Source organism: Lates calcarifer, linkage group LG17 (assembly GCF_001640805.2).
Source record: "Lates calcarifer isolate ASB-BC8 linkage group LG17, TLL_Latcal_v3, whole genome shotgun sequence".
NCBI lineage: Eukaryota > Metazoa > Chordata > Actinopteri > Centropomidae > Lates > Lates calcarifer.
In genome coordinates this window covers 1,626,254-1,646,202 of record NC_066849.1, presented here as the reverse complement: position 1 = coordinate 1,646,202, position 19,949 = coordinate 1,626,254, and the positions used below count along the sequence as shown (strand labels likewise).

The window sequence follows — 19,949 nt, the reverse complement described above, 5'->3', positions numbered from 1 at the left end:
AAAGGATTTTAAGTATCTTGGGGTCTTGTTCACAAGTGACGGGAGGATGGAGTGTGAGATTGACAGGTGGATCAGTGCGGCGTCAGCAGTAATGTGGTCACTGTACCGGATCGCTGGTGAAGAGGAAGCTAAGTCGAAAGGCAAAGCTTTCAGTTTACCTGTTGATCTATGTTCCAACTCTCACCTTTGGTCAAGAGATCTGGGTAGTGACCAAAAGAACGAGAACGCGGATACAGGCGGCTGAAATGAGTTTCCTCCGGAGGGTGTCTAGGCTCAGCCTTAGAGTTAGGGTGAGAAGCCTGCACATCCAGAGGGAGCTCGGAGACGAGCCCCTGCTCCTTCGCGTCAAAAGGAGCGAGTTGAGTTTGTTTGGGCATCTGGTTAGGATGCCTCCTAGGAGAGTTGACCCAGGACGTGTTGGAGAGATTATGTGTCACATCTGGCCTGGGAACGTCTTGGTATCCCCCAGGAGGAGCTGGAAAATGTTGCCAGGGAGAGGGACATCTGGAATGCCCTGCTTAACCTGTTGCCACCGCAACCTGATTCCGGAATAAGCAGGGAGGAACTCAACTGAACTGATGGCCAAATCGAACGTGGTGGCTGCCAACAAAGCCAGGGAGGCTTGTTGGCAACACATTGCTGACAGAGTAAATTTGTAAGTAAAGTGTTCTTGTAATATGCTCACCAGATTATTTAATGAATGTGATGCTGTTATGTGAGGTATTAACTTAATTCTAACAATAATTTCAGCTGTAGCCCCAGTGGAAAGTACACCTGGCAACAAGTCAGGATGAAGTACAAAAACATTATATTAAGTGGTATGCATTAATAGTTCACATTAATAATGGGCACAGATGTGGTATGTAGACATAAATGACATTAACCTATAGATGTGTTCACAGCAAACATAAAAAAGGTTGAAATAAAGAAAACAGGAGGCAGGCCACCTCCTGCCACATTTACTGAGGCTGAACAGTTGGCCATAGCCAATAATGAGGGAAGGCCCATAATGGAAGGGGTTGAAGATGCTGGTGGCTGCTCATTGTCCACCCTTTATGTCCAAGGTAATATCATAGCAATTGGTTTGATAACCCAGTTTTAATTAAGTTTATGTAATTCACATACCTGTCTTATGTACAGTTCAAGGGGAACTGTCTCTCTGCTGCAGCCACCAACATGCCCTGCCCCCCTCTCCTCTGACAGTAATGATGCAAATCCTGCCATGCTCTTTCTCTTAATGTGTTTTGCTGTGCAGACAGGACCTGACAGCTGTACAAGCTCTATGTAAGCGCATGCTTCAACTAGACTGTGAGGAAAAAAGCTGCAAATAAAAAAGTTAAAATTGGAACATGAAAAAAAGGTATTACTATACATATTCTTTTCTTTAATCAGTGTGTCTCTACTATCTATAACTTTTTTCACTTTTTGATTGTAGGAAAGAGAGAAGACAAATACATGTCAAAAAATTGCTTCTCCTGACTTTTTATTGGAAAAATTTTTGAGTTATGGCCTCTCTGACGGCTCTTCCAGTGGGATGGTCAAGTGTAATTGGGTCCACTATGTCTGGTGGCATTGGCAGCTGGCATGGTGCTCTTTCCTTGCGAATTATAGCGATGTTGTGGAGCACCACACAAGCTGCCACCACCTTATATGCTCTCTGTGGTCGCACCTGCAAACCCTGCAAGCAGACAAATCATGCCTTGATGACCCCAAATGTAATTTCTATCCTGACACTAGCTTTGTTGTATTTCCTTTGCTCTGCAGTCTGAGGGCCAGAATAGGGCGTCATCAAGTATGGCAGGCACAGGTACCCTCTGTCTCCCACCAGCAGGCCATCAAAATCCCCTTTGAATAATAGAAAGAAACACAATATGTCACAATACAATATGTGTAATATAGACTGGTAATATAGGCCAGTGGTTGTCATAACCTTGCTCAAATCTTTGCCCAAGAGAGGATTCTCGCAAAATCTGTGAGTCATGCACTGACCCAGGCCACTGAGTCTCCAGGCTGGTCACTGTTAAATGGTGATCACATGTCATCTGACAAAGGATTTCAGGTCTTTTTAACACAGGCCTACTAACAAAATTATCATCTACTGTGTCTTTATAAATACAAATACAATAGAATTAATAGAACATTTTTTAAGGACAACATAAAATAATCATGTCAGATTAAATATACGAATACCTGAATATTGATGCTGTGAAAAGATTTTCGATTTACAATATCAGCCTCATGTTCTCCCCGGGTGGATATGGGTGCAGTCAATTGCACCAATCACCCTCGGAAATCTTTCGGACAAAATGCTTTCCATTATGCATGTTAAAAGAGGGCTATAACAAAAATTTGTACTACAATTACCTGTGATGCAAAAAGCTCCTTGATTGCATTACATAACACAATAAATGCATCCAGCAGTTTAGAGAGAGCAAGTACCACCCTGCGAACTGCACGGCATATGGTATTCTTGCTCAGGTGTTCAGCATCACCGATGGAATACATGAAGTGTCCTGTAGCCAAATAACGCAAACCAAGACACACTGTCTGCTCAACTGTGAGAGCATTACTCAGGTGAGTGGCATTAGAGACATCTGACCCCAGAAGGTGGCAAAGATGCTGAATTCCGTCAGATGAAAATCTATATCTTTCATAAAGAATACCATCAGGATACACCAGTGGATTTTGATTTTGATTTTGGATCCTCCAAATGTGCCGGCATTTTCTCAACAAGATACTGTGAGGGGTGGTGCTTATATAGGGTTAATCATGAACATAAACTGCTCGGAGCAGTTTAGAGACGCAGCGTAAATTACCATGGCAACAGACCTCAGGTAAAACCTATCTTTCATAGTACAGGTTAATCAGGAAGTTACACCTGATGTCACCAAGTTACTTCTGAAGTTACCCTGATAAGCCAGTAACCTCGCTTCATAGTACAGGCCTCTGGTGAGTCAGAATGACAGGAACCTGTTTTTAGCCAAGCATTGTGCATATTTGTGTGTCTAAGGCTGGACTGATGGACAGTATTGGCTCTTTAATATGTGGCATGGCTCTGTGGATGGCAATTTCAGTCTGGTCTTTTTATAGATCTGTAGAATCACTTTGCTTTGCACAACAATAATGCCAGAGTCTTAGTCTTTTAAAAGACTGTAATTTATCATGCTAGCAGTGTAATAATAATTATTAGTTAGTTAGTTTACCATATACACAGCCTTATAAAAGATCACCACATAGTTACACTGAATGTCTCTTATTCAGTAATTGTTTCAGTGTAGAATCAATCATACATTCTTATTCTGTAACCCCAGATCAAGACAATGAAGCTTCACCTTTTTATGCTTAATGGGATGACTAATAAAGAGTCATACTAGTAAATATATAGCATACTGTATGTATACATATGTGTGTGTTTAAATAACACACCAACTTATGCACACATGCGCCTTACACACACACACACAAATAACTACTCTACAGGAGTACACTTTGGGGAGAATATTGTTACTCCCTCTCTGCTGTAAATGTGTGCTTTGTTGATTCCAGCTGTAGCACCAGAATAATGACGTTTCAGTTTTTTTTTTTTTTAAAGACCTTTTAATCTTTTTTTGTGTGTGCCACAAGTCCCTCCAGCAAAATATGGATCAGTTTTCAGCCCCTCAAATGTTGGAGGAAGAATTCATGTTTACAGATAATCTAATAGTCTCCTGCTCTGGCATCAGAATAGAGCGCCAATATGTTTGTCCTTGGCTCTGACTTATCTCTGCAGCTTTTGTTGCATCTCACTTCAGTATTCTTCACCTGGGGCTAAACCACTTTTAGACATATTAATGGTTGACCCTGAAACTTCCTTGGGAGTCAAAGTAAACAGGCTTTAACCATTCTCCCACCTGATTCACACTAAGAGCAATGGTACAGCAAGATAGGACAAGACAGATAAATGAAAGGCAAAAATAGGCAAAGGAAAGGTTAAATGAGTGCTCCACAACATCTGTTATACCTTATTCTTTAAACCAACTATAAACAATGTGAAAATAATGTGACAATGTGAAAGTCATCACTTGTAGTGATGAATGTACAGAGAATTTTCATCCATATCTGCAGTTCCCCTTGGCTTCATGGAGCTTTACAAGAAGTTTCAGCTCATTGTTCAGCTGTCCAGCCCACAACATTTCTGTTTTGGTTCAGTCTCACCACTATCATAGCAGTGTTTTTGTCTGCAGCAATCAGCAGTTTTCAGTGAAAAACAGCTGCACATAAAAATCAGAAACATCTGTCAAACAAAAGACAGATTTAATTTTTGTGTTTGTGTTAGCACTTCATAAAATGTGATGTGAATGGCATTGTGGCCAACATTGTACCATAAACCAAAGTATGGGACAAATTGTATATTTGAGCTGATGATGATGCAAGATGAAAGTCAGCCTCACGTTGACACAAGAGGACAAGTCAAGGGATCACCAAAGTCATTAGGATTCATCTGCTAGGGACCAAACATGTCTGTACAAAGCATCAATCCATCTGATAGCTGGACCTATGGACAAACTGACTACTGACTGACTACTATCCATGGAGCTACTACTATGGCCAAATAGTGAAGAACAGACATGAGTGCTTGGAAGTTAAAGCCAAATTAAAAACAACATTTGCTGTAAATGTACTCCTAATTTAGTGATTTCCTAGCTAAACTGCTTTGGATTAACACACTTGACAGCCCAAAAGGACCAACATTTATCTTGATTTTACTTGCATGACAAGAGTTTTGAGTTGGTATGCCTGTATTGTATGTACTGAATCACCTTAATTAAGCAAAATGAAAATCCTGGGACTATCATTTGTTTTTCAACAGCATATCATATGTAAGTTTCCTCTAGACTGGGGGCATATCATGAATTGGGAGATTTTCCATTTTCTCTTTTGTCCATGTCATCCTATCAGGTAAGTTTGTAGAGTTTCTGCCTTTTTGGTGGGCTCATCAAAAGTGATCCAACATTTTTCAGTGACATTAGTATTCAAACTGAAGTCAAAATGTTGATGTGGGCAATTACACACCCACAAAAGCAGAATGCCTACTGCCTATCTGCCAACGCCTGCCTTAAATGCAGCATGGGGTAAAGTGCCCCATTGATTGTGGTTTTGCTGTTCCAAGTCGCAGTCCCTGGATTGGCCTTTCCTCCTTGTACCTAAACCTGATCAGATCTTGCCTTCTGTAATTAATTGTACTGTAAAGTTTAAAGTAATTACTAAAAGGAACATGCCAATACTACACTGCTTCACACATATACATCTGTGATGATTGCCATATACAGTAAGTCACAAAATGAGATGCCCTTAAAAGGACACTAGCAGATTCCACTCACATACCACTCCTCTGAAATCAGTGCCTTTGTCTAGGTCTATTTAGATGATACAGTGGCCTCTTTATCCGTGTGGACTAAACACGTAATAACCATCAGTGACATTTTTGTGCACTACACACACAACTTGGCCAAATACAGTATGAGTTTGGGAAGTCAGTCATGACCTATATAGCTGAACAAGTAGGCGAGGGTTATATGTGCCCTGTACAAGCAATCTTACAGTCTGTAGTCTGTACTGTATTTGTCAGCTCCCAAAATGCATTGTGAACTTAGCAAAGGATATTATTGTGCATTTGGCAAAAATCGTTTCTAATGTAGTAGCTCCATTGATGAGCTTAGTAAGCCCCAAGAAACTTTTCCAGTGGTGAGAGAAATGTCAGTCGGCTTTTGAGGCCACCAAAGCTCTCCTCTGTAACGCCCCTGTGCTTGCCACCAGGACGCTCATTCTCCTGGGACAAGAGCAGTGCTCCTGCAGGATGGTGACAGTGGCACTGATCATCTGATCCGTTACTTCTCTGAAAAGTTCAAAAAGCACCAGCTGCACTGCTGCAGCATTGAAAATACCTTAATCTTACTATTGGCATTACAACATTTTTGAAGAGTATCTAGGGGCCATTCTTTTGCCCACCATTCTCTGATCAAAACCCTTTTATGATGTTGAACAGCAAAACAGCAACCAACCTCACGGTCTGGTCTGGTCTTTGTTGTTTCAGGACTTAAATACTGATACTGAATGATTGAACTGTAATGACTGATGCTCCAGATCTTTTACTTTACTGATAATTAAGTTAAAGTAATCATTTAAACATTTAAAAAAAACATTTAAAATATCTTCAAGATGCAGAAAAATTCAACCTGACACCTCGTGTCTACTTTCCGTGGGAATAAATCTGTCTTCTGTATCCCTTGTCCCTTCCTCTCTATCCCTCCTCTCTGGCAACCAGGCTATGACCTCCATGACTTCTCTAAATCACAAGAAGTCTGTCATTTCAGGATAACCCAGGGTTACAGCTCCATCCCTTAGCTAGAGGCCTAAGAATTGACCTGGACATTCCCTCCATATTAACTATGTGGTATCTGCATGACACTGCATCCTGGGTTGCCAATGATTTGTCATGTCTCACTGTTGGACTGCATACTGTCCACTACATCTAAATGCTGTATTGTGATTGTTAACAATATTGGAACTGGAGAAAAAAACAATAGGGACCTGACATAATTAATGCCCATACTTTCATACATAGTAAGACGACTGGTCTTACTAATGGGGAAATAACTTTTGGAATAATGCTGTTCATGCATCCAGTAGAGTTCCTGGAGAATCCATGCTTCTGAGAACTGAAGCTGTTCTGGTGATTTGTGTTGTGTCTCTGTATTATCTGTCTAAGCTGTCTATTGATGTACTCCACTAAGACCTGCAGCATAGACCAAGTGACAAAATGAAAGCCCACTTACACGTAGAAGAGGTAAACACACAGGTTGGTGTGTTCACTCATTAAGCTATAATGTATCCTGGGTAGTGTTCTTAACTAACTGCAACAGAAGAGAAACTTGACATTAATTATTTAAAGCTAACTCAAGGTCTAAAGTACTTAAAGCTGAGGTCTGAATCGAGGATCCTGTTGGTCAAAGTGAAGACAGGTACATACAGTAAACAATGTAACTTACCAGAATGTGTATTGTCAATATATACTGTATACTGTATCTTTTCATTACGGTACCCTCAGTGTAACATTCTCCAGCAGTGCAATCGTATGCAGCATTGTAAAGCAGCATTGCATTAGAGTACCTTTGATAAATAGCAGCCTACAGTATATGTTTGGGTGGAGAAAGCACTCACAAGAGCTTTAGTCATCTCTTAATGTTTTTCATAATGCACTCTTCTCAAAGCATTTCCATTACATATGTTATGCAAGCCATTTGCCATTTAACACTGCTCACTCAGTGTCATATGTTAGCAGAATGACAGATATAATGACACAAACACTCTGTAAACTGCTCGTTGTGCTTGTCTTTCCCTTCTTTTGATGCAACCTTCAACTGTGAGCTTCACTTGGTGCATCATAAAATGAGAATAATATATTTATGCAAGCACTCCTCCCTTTCTTCATACCTTCTACATAGTACACAATGCATTAAAGAAGTTTGGTAAGAATACATCAATAAAGGAGATCTGATGTGTTAGCAGATTCCTCCTTTTTCTCCCTGACACCTATTTAGCCTGGCTTAGTTCATATATTCATAGAGTGCAACGTTCCTCCGATCTACTTGCCAAATTGAACATTGATATTAGACAGTTCACCATCATATTATAAATGAGTGAAGTAGTTCAACAACTCACTGTATGATGGACTTCTTTCTCTAGCTATCCCCAGACATCTATTTACCAAAAGTGCAACTTGTCCTCAACATTGCTGCCAGCAAGAACCAGAACCAGTCCAGATTTCGCTTCACTCTCTGCCCATACAGACTAGAACTATAGTTTGTATGTTCATACTAATCAACCTGACCTACAGAGCATTATATGGTCTATCACCTGGTTCCCTCTCTGATCTTACTTCATGTACACCTGCACACTTAAGTAATTCTTCAGATTATAGCCACTCATTCATATCCAGAATTTAAAAAAATATATATTTCTACTTCAATTAGAAAACTGATCCATCAAACAATATCCATAAACCTGCATTAACAGATTTTTGATCACTGAATGCTGCTCATGCAATAGACATGACTCAACATTGGAATTCATTCGGAGTCATGTTTCTATCCTCCTGACTAATAAAAGTCAAATATCACTCTTGTGTGGTCTTCACTCACTCCTGAGGGAACTAGCTGTATTTTCAGCCACTCCAGTCTTCACATTCACCTGCTGATTTCTAACTTTTTTGGTCTGCCCTTTGGTGCTGGACTGCAACACTGATGACGGTGACAAGTGCATCAAAATGGTAAATTTGGTGAAAGACCCTCTGAAGATCCATTGAGCTGAGGGGCGTGCAGGATTGGGTGATAATTTGCTGTGGGTCACGATGAGTGATCCCTATCACTTACACATAATCATTTGATCCATTGTTCGTTTAAAAACACATTTTGCTGCCACAAAAGTGGTGAGTGAAAATGACTTATAAGCACTTCCCACTGTCTTTACTGCAGAAATGAACCAGTGAATTAATCAAAATCACCTGTCAAAGCAAAATAAATAGATAAATAAATAAATAAATAAAATGTCACATGTCAATATGAGGAGCTCTGAAACATGTAAACTGCCACAGAATATCATTCAAACTGTTAAAAGACTAACGGAACAGTGTGTGAATACTGAAAAGACAAGCTCCACATATGTGGGTATTATGTTTTGCTTTATGTAAATATTCATGTCTCAATTTTACAGGGGACAAAATGGCAAGACAATAAAGTATTTCATCAACCAAACATAAGTTTGTGATGAGTTAGTTGATCTAATCTTTCAATCCAAGTGCATCATAATATCATTTTGTGATATTTTCTCTCTCTCTCCCATATTAAATAAATAAATACCAGTGTGGTTTTTAATCCAAAACGTGAAAATAATTGTACTGTTTTTAAAGAGTTACTTCAACAGTTTTTGGTTTGGCTGATCACATATACTGTACGCATTCACCTAACACACTCAATTAACCATTGTTTGGAGGAACTCGTACCTGAAAGGGAGTATTTGAGTGCAAGAAGAAAGAAGGCAAACTTCATTCAGATTGTATGAAATGACTGAATGGATCTACTTGATCCCTCTGGTAACTACTAATGCTGCTAATAGAATAACTTCTTGACCATAAAAACATTAAAAAAAAAAAAAATACAAAAAGTTGTGTCTACTAATTGACCTCCATGCTGTGTTTACATAACATGTAACTATTCAAATATTAGGAGCTAAGTAAGCTCCTCCAGCCCGTCATAGCATTATTATTATGTTGACATTACACTTGCCATGACAATAACAACATAGCTACTCTTGAATACAAAAGCAGACTATAATTACCTTTTTCATGAATAATAAACAGCATCATTCTATCTGACCGCTCCATATAGACAACCATCCCGCTACTGAAGGTGAATTATCTTGTGGTCACGCATTACTATCTCATGGCCACGAGATAGTAATGCGTGGCCACGCATTTTTTGCATCCAGTGTCACCGGAGGGGCTCCGTACAAAATAAGTGAAAGAAACCAGTTTAGTTTTATTTTAGTTTATTTAACTAATTTTAAACCAAACACAAAATTCAAATTAATTTATATGAGTCAGTAATGATCAGTGGTGTAGTGAGTGTCTGACTGTGTGGAAATTGAGTGCATGAAATGAAAACACAGCTAACAAAACCCAAAAGAGAATCCAACCCTAATGTCCAGCCTGATGGGAGGAGAAAAAGAGTGAAGCGACTGCTTTAGTCCTCTTATATAATAATCAGGACACAAGTGGGTTCAGGTGTGGCTACCAGTCTCCTGACACGATATAACAGCCTTGTAAAGAGGAGAAGAAAGAAACAAAACACAAGGAGTCACAAACAGAGTGGGAGGAGTCATCAACCCCCACCCCACCCCCTGTGCATAATACCAGAGACCAACCAACAGCTCCACCAAAATAATCACCTCCTAAGGTAAGCCAGCATGAGAAAGAGACTGAAGAGGCACTGGTATGGTTAGAAGTTTTCATTTCTGCAGGCCATAGCACGAGTTACTGCACAAACTGGGAACAACTCCACCTCAGGGCCAGACCCCAAAACTTTACCCACATTTAACTCTGAAGTCACCAGTACTGGAATTTGGGTAATGACATTAGGTGGTAAAGTATCAGCCCAAACTTCTATATCCTGCAATATCATTCTCAAGAATCATATCCACTCCTTCCACAGGCAGTGCTGACCAACTGTTACCTCACCAAAGAGCAAACCACAGACAAGCTGCATTTTATGCACTGGTACTATAATAATAGTCATACGCATACTCTGGATCAAAATGAAATCAAAATCCTCAGTGTTAAAATTATTATAAAATAATGCATGGCACCTGTGTCTCTCAGGATTTTAACTGCCACTTTCTTCTTTCAGGGTAGCAACACAAAACCCTCTGATGTAAATGCTGAATAATAACCTTCACTTTCAAGTACACGTGGCACAGATTTAGTTAGTTGTCCTACAACACCACCTAGGTGTACAAGAGCCTAGGAACTCTTGGATTCAAAACTTAGATAGGCCTCAGGTTCAACAAGGGGAGAGCAGTGAAATACCCCAAAGACCAAGACTGGAGCAGATTACAAAGATGTTATTTTAATTTTCTTTCTTTCTTTAAAACTGGCAATAAAAGCTAAATGATAAAAACAAATCCACAGTTCTTTCTCATACAAATAAGTAAAATGGTGCCACAATTAAATTCCTTTAAATGTCCTTTGGCCCTCGAAGTGTGGCCTAGCTGCAAAGTCTGTAGTTGCAGCTGAAACGTCGGTCTCAACCTCACCCAGTGCCCATAGAATCTTACGGTGAGTATGTAGCTGGCTGTGTCCTTTGGACATGCACACACATCAAATCAAAAATTTAACAATGATAAAGCATGCAAAAACTTGCAGCTGATGAATAACCATGCAGAACATATCAAACCAAGGATTAACACACATTAAACAACCCAAAATCTGCCATACGACATACACACAAAGAAGGACACATAACATCAACATGACCCTTTGGTTGAACCACCAACTGGTGTGAAGGAACTACAGGGGCAGCTAAAGGAGCAGTCTTTACTTGCTCATTACCTGAAAACTTTGCTTTCCCTTTAAGGGCAGGACATTCACTTTTCCAGTGTCCTTTATGTTGGCAATAATCGCAGGCGCTACTGGAATCTCTCTTCCTTCAGGTATAGGTCAGGTCTGTATGCACTGGATTCACCCTGGACACAGAAGGTCTATCAGCATGTGCCACAAAACTATTTTGCTGCACATTAACACCAGCTTTGCAAAATACACAGTCAAAATTAGTAATCGGCCAAAACTGCAGCTTCTTGAGGTGTTTTAACTTTTCATTTATGTAAGTAGCAGTACTCTCTGGAACATCATTTTGAATTGCTCAGGTGCTACTAAATCACAGTCCCTGAAAAGTCTGAACCTCTGATGCAGAACACCAGCGATTAAAGTGTACAACCAACTCCCACACAAATTCAACAAAAGACTGGTAGTCCTTCTTTCTCCAGTTCTTGAAACGTTACTGATAGGCTTCAGGAACTGGCTCATATGCCCTTAACACAGCTGACTTAACGAAATCATGTTTATTTTCAAAGACAGGCCTCACGCCATACCAGCGAGGACACATTGTAAGAGTAATGTGTTAGGTCAAGTTAGTTCCAACATCCAATTTATTTTCAGTCTAAACAGCACTCTGACCAAACATCTTCTCATTTATCAGCTTCAGTTTATATTGTTCCAGTCCCAGCTTTGGTATGCTCATTTTTTTTTTATTTCATTACTTCCAATTCCATGCCAGTGCCCCCCCCCCCCGACCCACATTCTTTATGAGCTGCATAATTGTATGCTGCGTTAATCATTCCCATCCACTCTAAGACATTAGGTAAAATAAAGCAGGCAAACATAAAACAAGAAGAATATATAAATATTAATTAAATCAAAGAGAATATTGTGTAGCCAGGGGGACCATCAGCAGTCAGGATAAGATGTTCAGATTGCAGGGAGAAGGGAAGGACTGAGAGACCCAAGTCTCTGTGTTAGTTCATCGCTGGAGACATCTTGCAAAGTTTCAGAACCTCCACTCTGTCTGTTTCACATCAGTATGTTTGATTAATGGCACATTAGTGGGAAAAAAATCACAATCTGTTTGAAAAATTCCAATCTGGTTCCCTGTCCTCCCATATCTTACAGATAGGGCTGAGTTTATGGCCCTGGGAGACTCCAAATCGCAGCCCCACACTGTCATCTGTGGGGTCCCACAAGGGTCAGTCCTTAGGCCGACCCTCTTCAACATCTACATGCTCCCCCTGGGCCAGGTTGTCAGCAAGCATGGAGTGTCTTTCCACTGCTATGCCGATGACACACAGCTCTACAGAAAAAAACAGAAGCCCTTCTCATTGGCACTCCCCCATAAACTCTCTCTTTTTTTCTGAGATAGAAAATGAGACTACAATGTTTGAAATGACATAAAGAGCAGAACTAGATGCTTTAGCCCTCTAATTCATTTGGGTCTGTTGGTGGTGATATCACATAGTTTGCAGACACTGTAACACTGCTTGTTTAAGTGCAGGCTTCTCTGTGCCTCTCATGTTCAGTATCTAAAGCCCTGTGCAGCACTATGTTGATTATCAAATTCATGATCTTGTGGCCAGCGATGTCAAACAAATGCAGGCAGTAAGCCGTGAGAGCCGCACCTGTCCACTCTCCCCATGTCACCTGTGTGCCACATTGTGTGTGCAGTCTCCTGCAGCAACTAGAGGTGTGTGAGCTTAGAGGAGAGCCATGCATAGTTGCTCCATATGGGCAGGTATAGCCTACTCTTTCTGCCCCCCACCCAAATTCTGATATGAATCTGGTGTCTGTGGTCTATGGTTGTTCCATCACCTGCATGCAGTAGTATGCTAATGACCTGCAGCTTATGTGTAGATCTCATCCTCCTTGCCCATCCCCTCAAGCCCCGCCTCCCCACATTAAAACAGTTACTTGTTACTTCTTACAGTTACTAGTTAGTTTACTTGATTATTATTAGTTCTCATGTTTTCTGTGAATTTTCTTGTAATTATCTTCCTAGTGTGTCTGTATCCTTGTGTTTTGCTACTTTCTGTGTTATTTTGTAGGTATTGTTCCTGGTGTGTGTCTTGTGTTTTCCCTCCTTTTTGTCATACACTCCAGTATTCTATTGGTTAATTATCCCCAGTGTGCCTAAGTCCAGTCTCTCCCCTCTTTGGTCAGTGGATTGTGTCTTGTAAATGTGATACGAGTTCCTGTGTGCTTCAGTGATCTCCAGTATTCTTCAGTGCTTTTTTAAACTTTTACTTTCACCTGCAGCTCTATTTCAGTATTTCAGTAAGGTTTTTTTTGTTTGTTTGTTTGTTTTTTTTGTTTTGTTTTGTTTTGTTTATTGCTTAGTTCTAATAAATCCTAGAACTGATACATCCTTGGCCCTGTATGTCTGCTCTTGGGTCCCTCTCCTGCATACCTTGCCACTAAAGTGTGACAACAGCATAGGCCATCAGGTGGCAAGAACCTGGCTGTGGTCAAATAGTCAGAGAAATCTCCTTTCCTAACCACTTTTCCTTGAAGTCATGAGGTCAAGGAAAGATGTGAAAGAGAATTGACAAGGAATTAGGAAAAGAGAACCTCTGTATTTAGAGAATCTGACCGCACTTAAACTGGGCATTTTTTTTAACACCAACTTTATTTATAACAAATGGATGATGCACAGTGACAAACTTGAACTGTGCTGTATATATATAGTTTCCTGTCATGGGCGCTATATTTTATCTGAATAGCTCATAATCTATTAAGCTTGTGTAAATATATTAACCCTTAACAAAGACATCAGTGACATCTGTCACTAATCAGTACAAAAAAGAGACATTTACAAAAATTGAGCCATATTGTATGGCATGGTGAAAATAACTCCATCTAAGCTCTCATGACAGTTTTTTGTAATGCAGTAACATACTTGATTTTTCAAACTCACATTTGGCCATTCAACAGTTACATAAAGCATACATCATCCAATGCCAAATTTAAGAGCTTCCCAGCAGGAGAGCCTTGATCCCAGGAAAAAGTCAAACCCCGACAACTGATACCCAATGACTGGCCTATCTTCTCAACCTGTTACTGCAGGATATGCAATCACATCAAAGGGCACCCTTTGTTCACAGACAGGATCACTAAATTATACAACAAAGAACACCCCAGTCTCCTGCCTTTGTCTTGATACTGTGACCCATTGATATGCTTGCAGCCATTCCATGAATGGTATGGTGAGTGGGTTGTCTTTCACACTGGAAAAGATCCACTTCATCATTTATCAGATGTTGTAGTAATTTTAAAATCTCTGTCTCACAAAAGGCTTTTTTCATAATGTGTCTTTCTGAACCTGATACCACCTATTTTTGATAATTATGGTGAAGATTTCAAGCAATACATGACAACAAAAATCAAATATAACTTCACATTTCCCAAGTTTAATAACCTGGGCCCTGTTTTTTGATAATGACTGAGATTAGAGGTTAAAAGTGTTTACCAAGACAGTTTCCTCAAACACCCAACCCTTGTTTCTTTTTTTTACACAAGCTTTCCAAAGCAAGTGCTTGAGCATTTTAAAACCTTCTGACAGAATGCTGTACACTCCCCAGCCATTTCATTAGGTACACCTGTTCAACTGCTCATTAAGGCAAATATCTAATTGGCCAATCACATGGCAGCAACTCAGTGCATTTAGGCATGTAGACATGGTCAAGATGACCTGCTGATGTTCAAACTGAGCATTAGAATGGGGAAGATGGGTGATTGAAGTGACTTGTGACGTGTGAACGTGGCATGGTTGTTGGTGCCAGATGGGCTGGTCTGAGAATTTCAGAAACTGTTGATCTACTGGGATTTTCTTGCACAACTATATTTAGGGTTTGCAGAGTATGGTCTGAAAAAGAGAAAGTATCCAGTGAGTGGCAGTTCTCTGTGTGAAAATGCCTTGTTCATGCCAGAGTTCAGAGGAGAAAGAATACATTGGGCCGATAGAAAGGCAACAGTAACAGCTGTTAGAACAGGAAACTGAGACTACAGTTCACAAAGACTCATCAAGCTTGGACAATAGAAGATTGGAAAAACATTGCCTGGTCAGATGAGTAACAACATGAAAGCATGGATCCATCCTGCCTTGTATCAACAGTTCAGGCAGCTGCTGGTGGAGTAACGGTGTGGAGATATTGTCTTGGCACAGTTTGGGCCCCCTAATAACAATGGCCCACAGTGTACCCATCTTCTGATGGCTGCTTCCAGCAGGATAATGTGCAATGTGAAAAAGTCAAATCATCTCAAATTGGTCTCTTGAACATGACAATGAGATCACCATACTCAAATGGCCTCCATAGTCACTAGCTCGCAATCCAATAAAGAACCTTTGGGATGTGGTGGACTGGGAGATTTGCATCGTGAATGTGCAGCCAACAAATCTGCAGGAACTGCATAATGCTATCATGGAGCAAAATCTCTGAGGAATGTTTTCAGCATCTTGTTGAATCTATGCCACGCAGAATTAAAGCAGTTCTGAAGGCCAAAAGGGGTCCAACCTGGTATTAGCAAGGTGTACCTAATGAAGTGGCCAGTGAGTGTATGTTTGCTGTCTGAAACTGTTTGCAATTACTAACCACTGTAAGTTAAAATGTGATTTTTTTTTATGTCTGTATTACTATAACCAGGCTGAATGTGTGCATGGACAGTTTTTCTTTTTCCAAACTTAATCAAACAAATACAAATATTGTAATTAAGCATTTTCAACATAAGTCAACCACAAAAAAATAAAATAAAATAGGGAAAAAGGAAGAACATTGCCATCATAAAGAAACCCTGCCAGTAGTTGAAACGTTTTTGAGTGTGAGCCACTTGAGTACTTATTCATTCCATTGCTAAAGGTAGGGTTAGCAATTACAGTTTATCAGTGCAATCCATTCCAGCCAATCATGGGTCATTATTCACCCTTAGTGTGGCTTTCCAGCATTGGAAGGACCTGTGGGAGCTGAGAGGCCTGAAAACCGATTCAGAGATTGCTCTGTTTCTGCTTGAAAGGTCAGTAATATTAATTTTGCTGTCACAGAGCCAGTAGGGCATTATTGTTTTGTCCTGTTTGCTCTTGGTGTAATGTTAGTTCAACCAGGAGAGTTGCTTCACTGCAGCTAATGTAACACCCCGAAACAGAAACAAAAAGTATTTGTTTGTTCGTTTTTAATTCCTTGTTGTGATATTTGTCCAAACAACGTTTGTGAGGGCTCTTGTAGACACAAAGACCTGAAAACAAAAGTTTGTGAGCACAGTGGGATTGATGCATAATTTGAAATGCAATGCTAGGTGAAGTTTCCTTCCTTGTTAGCAGGTCTGTCTTCTGTTAATGTAGTTCCATAAAAACATCTAAACCAACATATTTTTTTTTAGATCTTCTCCATTATGTTGAGGATATTGTGTTTGTGTGTATGTTATTCCTTTGATGATGTTTTATATTACATTTGTTTTGCTTCAGCTGTGAACAAGCGGACACACTCAATTCTGCCAATGTACTCCTTGGCCAGTTGTTACTGTGAGTTTCCATGGTGATGAGCATCCTCAAGTTTTGGAGGCAGAGCTTCTTGAAGAGCACTAGGGCTTTTTTTGTTTTGCTGCTGAGTTTTAATATTATCAGTCTTTCTCCAGGATGCCTTACTCTGCCTTTACTTATAAACACAGAAATCAAAACACACATAAGTTACTTTGTTTTATGTTGAAAGCACTATTAAAAATCCTAATGGTTTAATTCATTATCCCGTCTTTATATTATTTTAATTTCATGATCCAGTAGAATGTGGAGAAAAATCATGTCTGAATGAAGCTAAAATTGAATGATTAATGTTTAAACACTGTTTGAACACTGTGAAAGAAATACATAGAAATATAGAGATAATCTCTGTTTACCTTGAGGTTAAAATTGATTACTATATAAGTATGTACTATACAGTCTCATTTAGCCTACCCAGGTAGTGAAGAAATAGACAAACAAGAGATCACCAATGAACAAAGGACACTAAGAAGTACAAAAGGAACTAAGGAAAATTGATACTTAATACACTGTAATTTTTGGCTTATATTAAATTTTTCTCTCAACATCTTTCATAACTGCAACAACAGTTCTATTTTCTGTTAAACTGTAATGAATATGTCAATTGTTACAACAATAAATCAAACTTCTGCCTATCCAATCCTCAGTAATAAGTTAGCAAATTCTGGTTGCACCCCCAGCACTAGTGCTACACTCAAACTCAAACATTTTGGCAACTTGTATCTGCGATCTCATTGTTTCAGTCAATACCCAGAGCTCATGACAAGTGAGGGTTGAGCTGTAGACTGACTGATAAATGGAAAGCTTTGTCTTCCAGCTCAACTCCCTCGTCACGTCTGCTTCATTTTTGGCTTCAAACTGCCACAGTGTATGCCGAAGGTCACAGTTTGATGAAGCAAACAGAACCACATCAGCTGCAAAAAGCCAGACACTCTCCTCATCCCAACTGCACCCTGAGATCCCATCCATGAATGTCACAAACAGGATCGAAGACAAGGCTCATCCTTGGTAGAGTCTAACAGCCACTACGCACATGTTTGACTGAGTGCCAAGAATACAGACATCAAAGCTCAACTCAACAGATCACTATCAGCCACACACATTGCCAAGTAAACCACCTACTATGAGAAGTTTATTATTACAGTGTATTATAACATTATTTCATACAGCTGCACCCTACAAGTTCATTCATTCATTATCTATACCACTTATCTGTCATGGGTCACAGGGAGCCTATCCCAGCTGACATTGGCCGAGAGGCGATGTACACCCTGTACGGATCGCCAGTCTGTCGCCGCAGGGTCATCACATATAGACAGCCATTCACACTCACATTCACACCTACGGGCAATTTAGAGTCACCAATTAACCCTAACATGCATGTGTTTGGACTGTGGGAGGAAGCTGGAGAACCCAGAGAGAACCCACACAGACACAGGGAGAACATGGAAACTCCACACAGGAAAGCCCCAACTCGAACCTGGAACCTCATGCTGTGGCTCCACATGCCATATCACAGCTATATCTGCTCAACGCTACACTTGCTAAAGCAGAAAGCAGATGCAGTGAACAGGCTTGGCTAAATTCATCTTGAAGTGGTATAAAAACATATGACATATATTTTTGTTATCTGGCTTCACTAAGCCCAGCAACCACAGTCATGCTCAGTGGTCCCCTAAGGGAAAAATGCTTAATTATACTTTACTTAAGTATATCTCAATCAAAAGATTGAATACACACATAAGTCAAATATACTTAAACTTCTCTGTATACTTGTTAGTACAAGCAAAGTACATTTAAGGACAAGTACAAGTATAGATGAAATATACTTGGACTTTTCGGTAAACTTGTCTATATAAGACAAGTATACTCAAGTTTAATTTTGTTTATCATATGTACGATTAATACATACATGGTAAAATAGTTGCACAGTTACTCACTTTTAATTTAAAATAAGTATACTAATGGCACACTTGAATAAACCTTTTTTTTTTGTGAGGGTGTATTAGATGTACAGCATGGCCCTATCACGCATAACTCAAACAATCTAATGTTGCAGAAGTGGGTTACATCATGAACTGAACTATAAATATCAAGATGCTGAATAGGGTGTAGCCAGCAAAGGGCAGCTCATCTAAATCTAAATCTTGGCAGAGAGGTATCACTTCTACAGCTAGCAGACAGTCAGCATAACCATCTTGAGTTAGTCTAATGTAATATTATATATAAAAGTATATAAAAGTTTTGGTCTCTTCCTCAACAAGAAATTAGCAGTAGTTGGAGAATTGTGCATTTAAAAAAAGGAAAGCAAAGGTTCACCATACCTGTCAGTCTGGTCACTAATAGGTAAAAAGAAGAGATGATGTGTGCAGTGAGAGAGCTGGACCTAACAAGAATGGCGTAACAAAAATCTCTGCTCTTCTCGGACACAAAGATATTTATGGTCAGACTGACCATGGCAAGGTCACCAGGTCCTATGATATTGCATCAAAATTCTGTGGGCAGAAAAACTATGTTCACAATAACATTTACAGCATTTTTTCCAGCTTTGGTTGAATCTGAACTGAGTTTTAGTTCAAAGGTGAAATGATAGGCTGCAGCTCACTTTTATTTAATTAAAATACACTGAGTGTCGGGTGAGAGTGAGAGTTGATTAACTCAGCATTATTTATCACCCTTCCAGGTTTGTCTGAATGTTGAACTTGCCAGGCTGCCTCACTGTTCCCTCACTACCTGTCATTCCACACAGTGGAACCATTGTTGGAAATAGCTGAAAAACACTGTCCATTAATTTTTTACCAAGAAGTAGCCACAGCCTTGAATTCATAGTCAGAGACTGTCACAAGCTTTTACCTTCTCCTGGCCATTTGGCTTTTATATGCAGTATCAACAAACTGTAATCTGCTGAAATGAAAGCATTATAAGCTTCTGTATGCAAAACATCATGACTTCTTTCACTGTGGCATATTTCCCTTTGTACTGCATAACGATGCTATCACAAAAGTTATCACAAGTATGGAAAAATACAAACTTAATAGCTCTTAACATAAGCTTAGGCATGTAATGTAAGAAAGTCAATCCCAAAGCTGGAAATAGCACAGCTATACTTCTTTGAATTATGTATGTAACCTCTGTGGACAGAGCACTAAAGGTTATTTTAATGGATGTTGTCTCATTTTAGCACATTACCAGTACAATATTTATTTAGATACACAGTAAAAGCCCAAACACACATTATGTGGACCGACAAAAAGAACACTCTTTTAATAAGTTGCTTCAGAT

General features: G+C 39.6%; 1 pseudogene; it reads right to left on the bottom strand.

The window, feature by feature from the left end:
• Positions 1-1,483: 1,483 nt before the first annotated feature.
• On the bottom strand, positions 1,484-17,973 carry LOC127143460 (putative nuclease HARBI1; annotated as a pseudogene).
• Between the last annotated feature and the right edge of the window lie 1,976 nt (positions 17,974-19,949).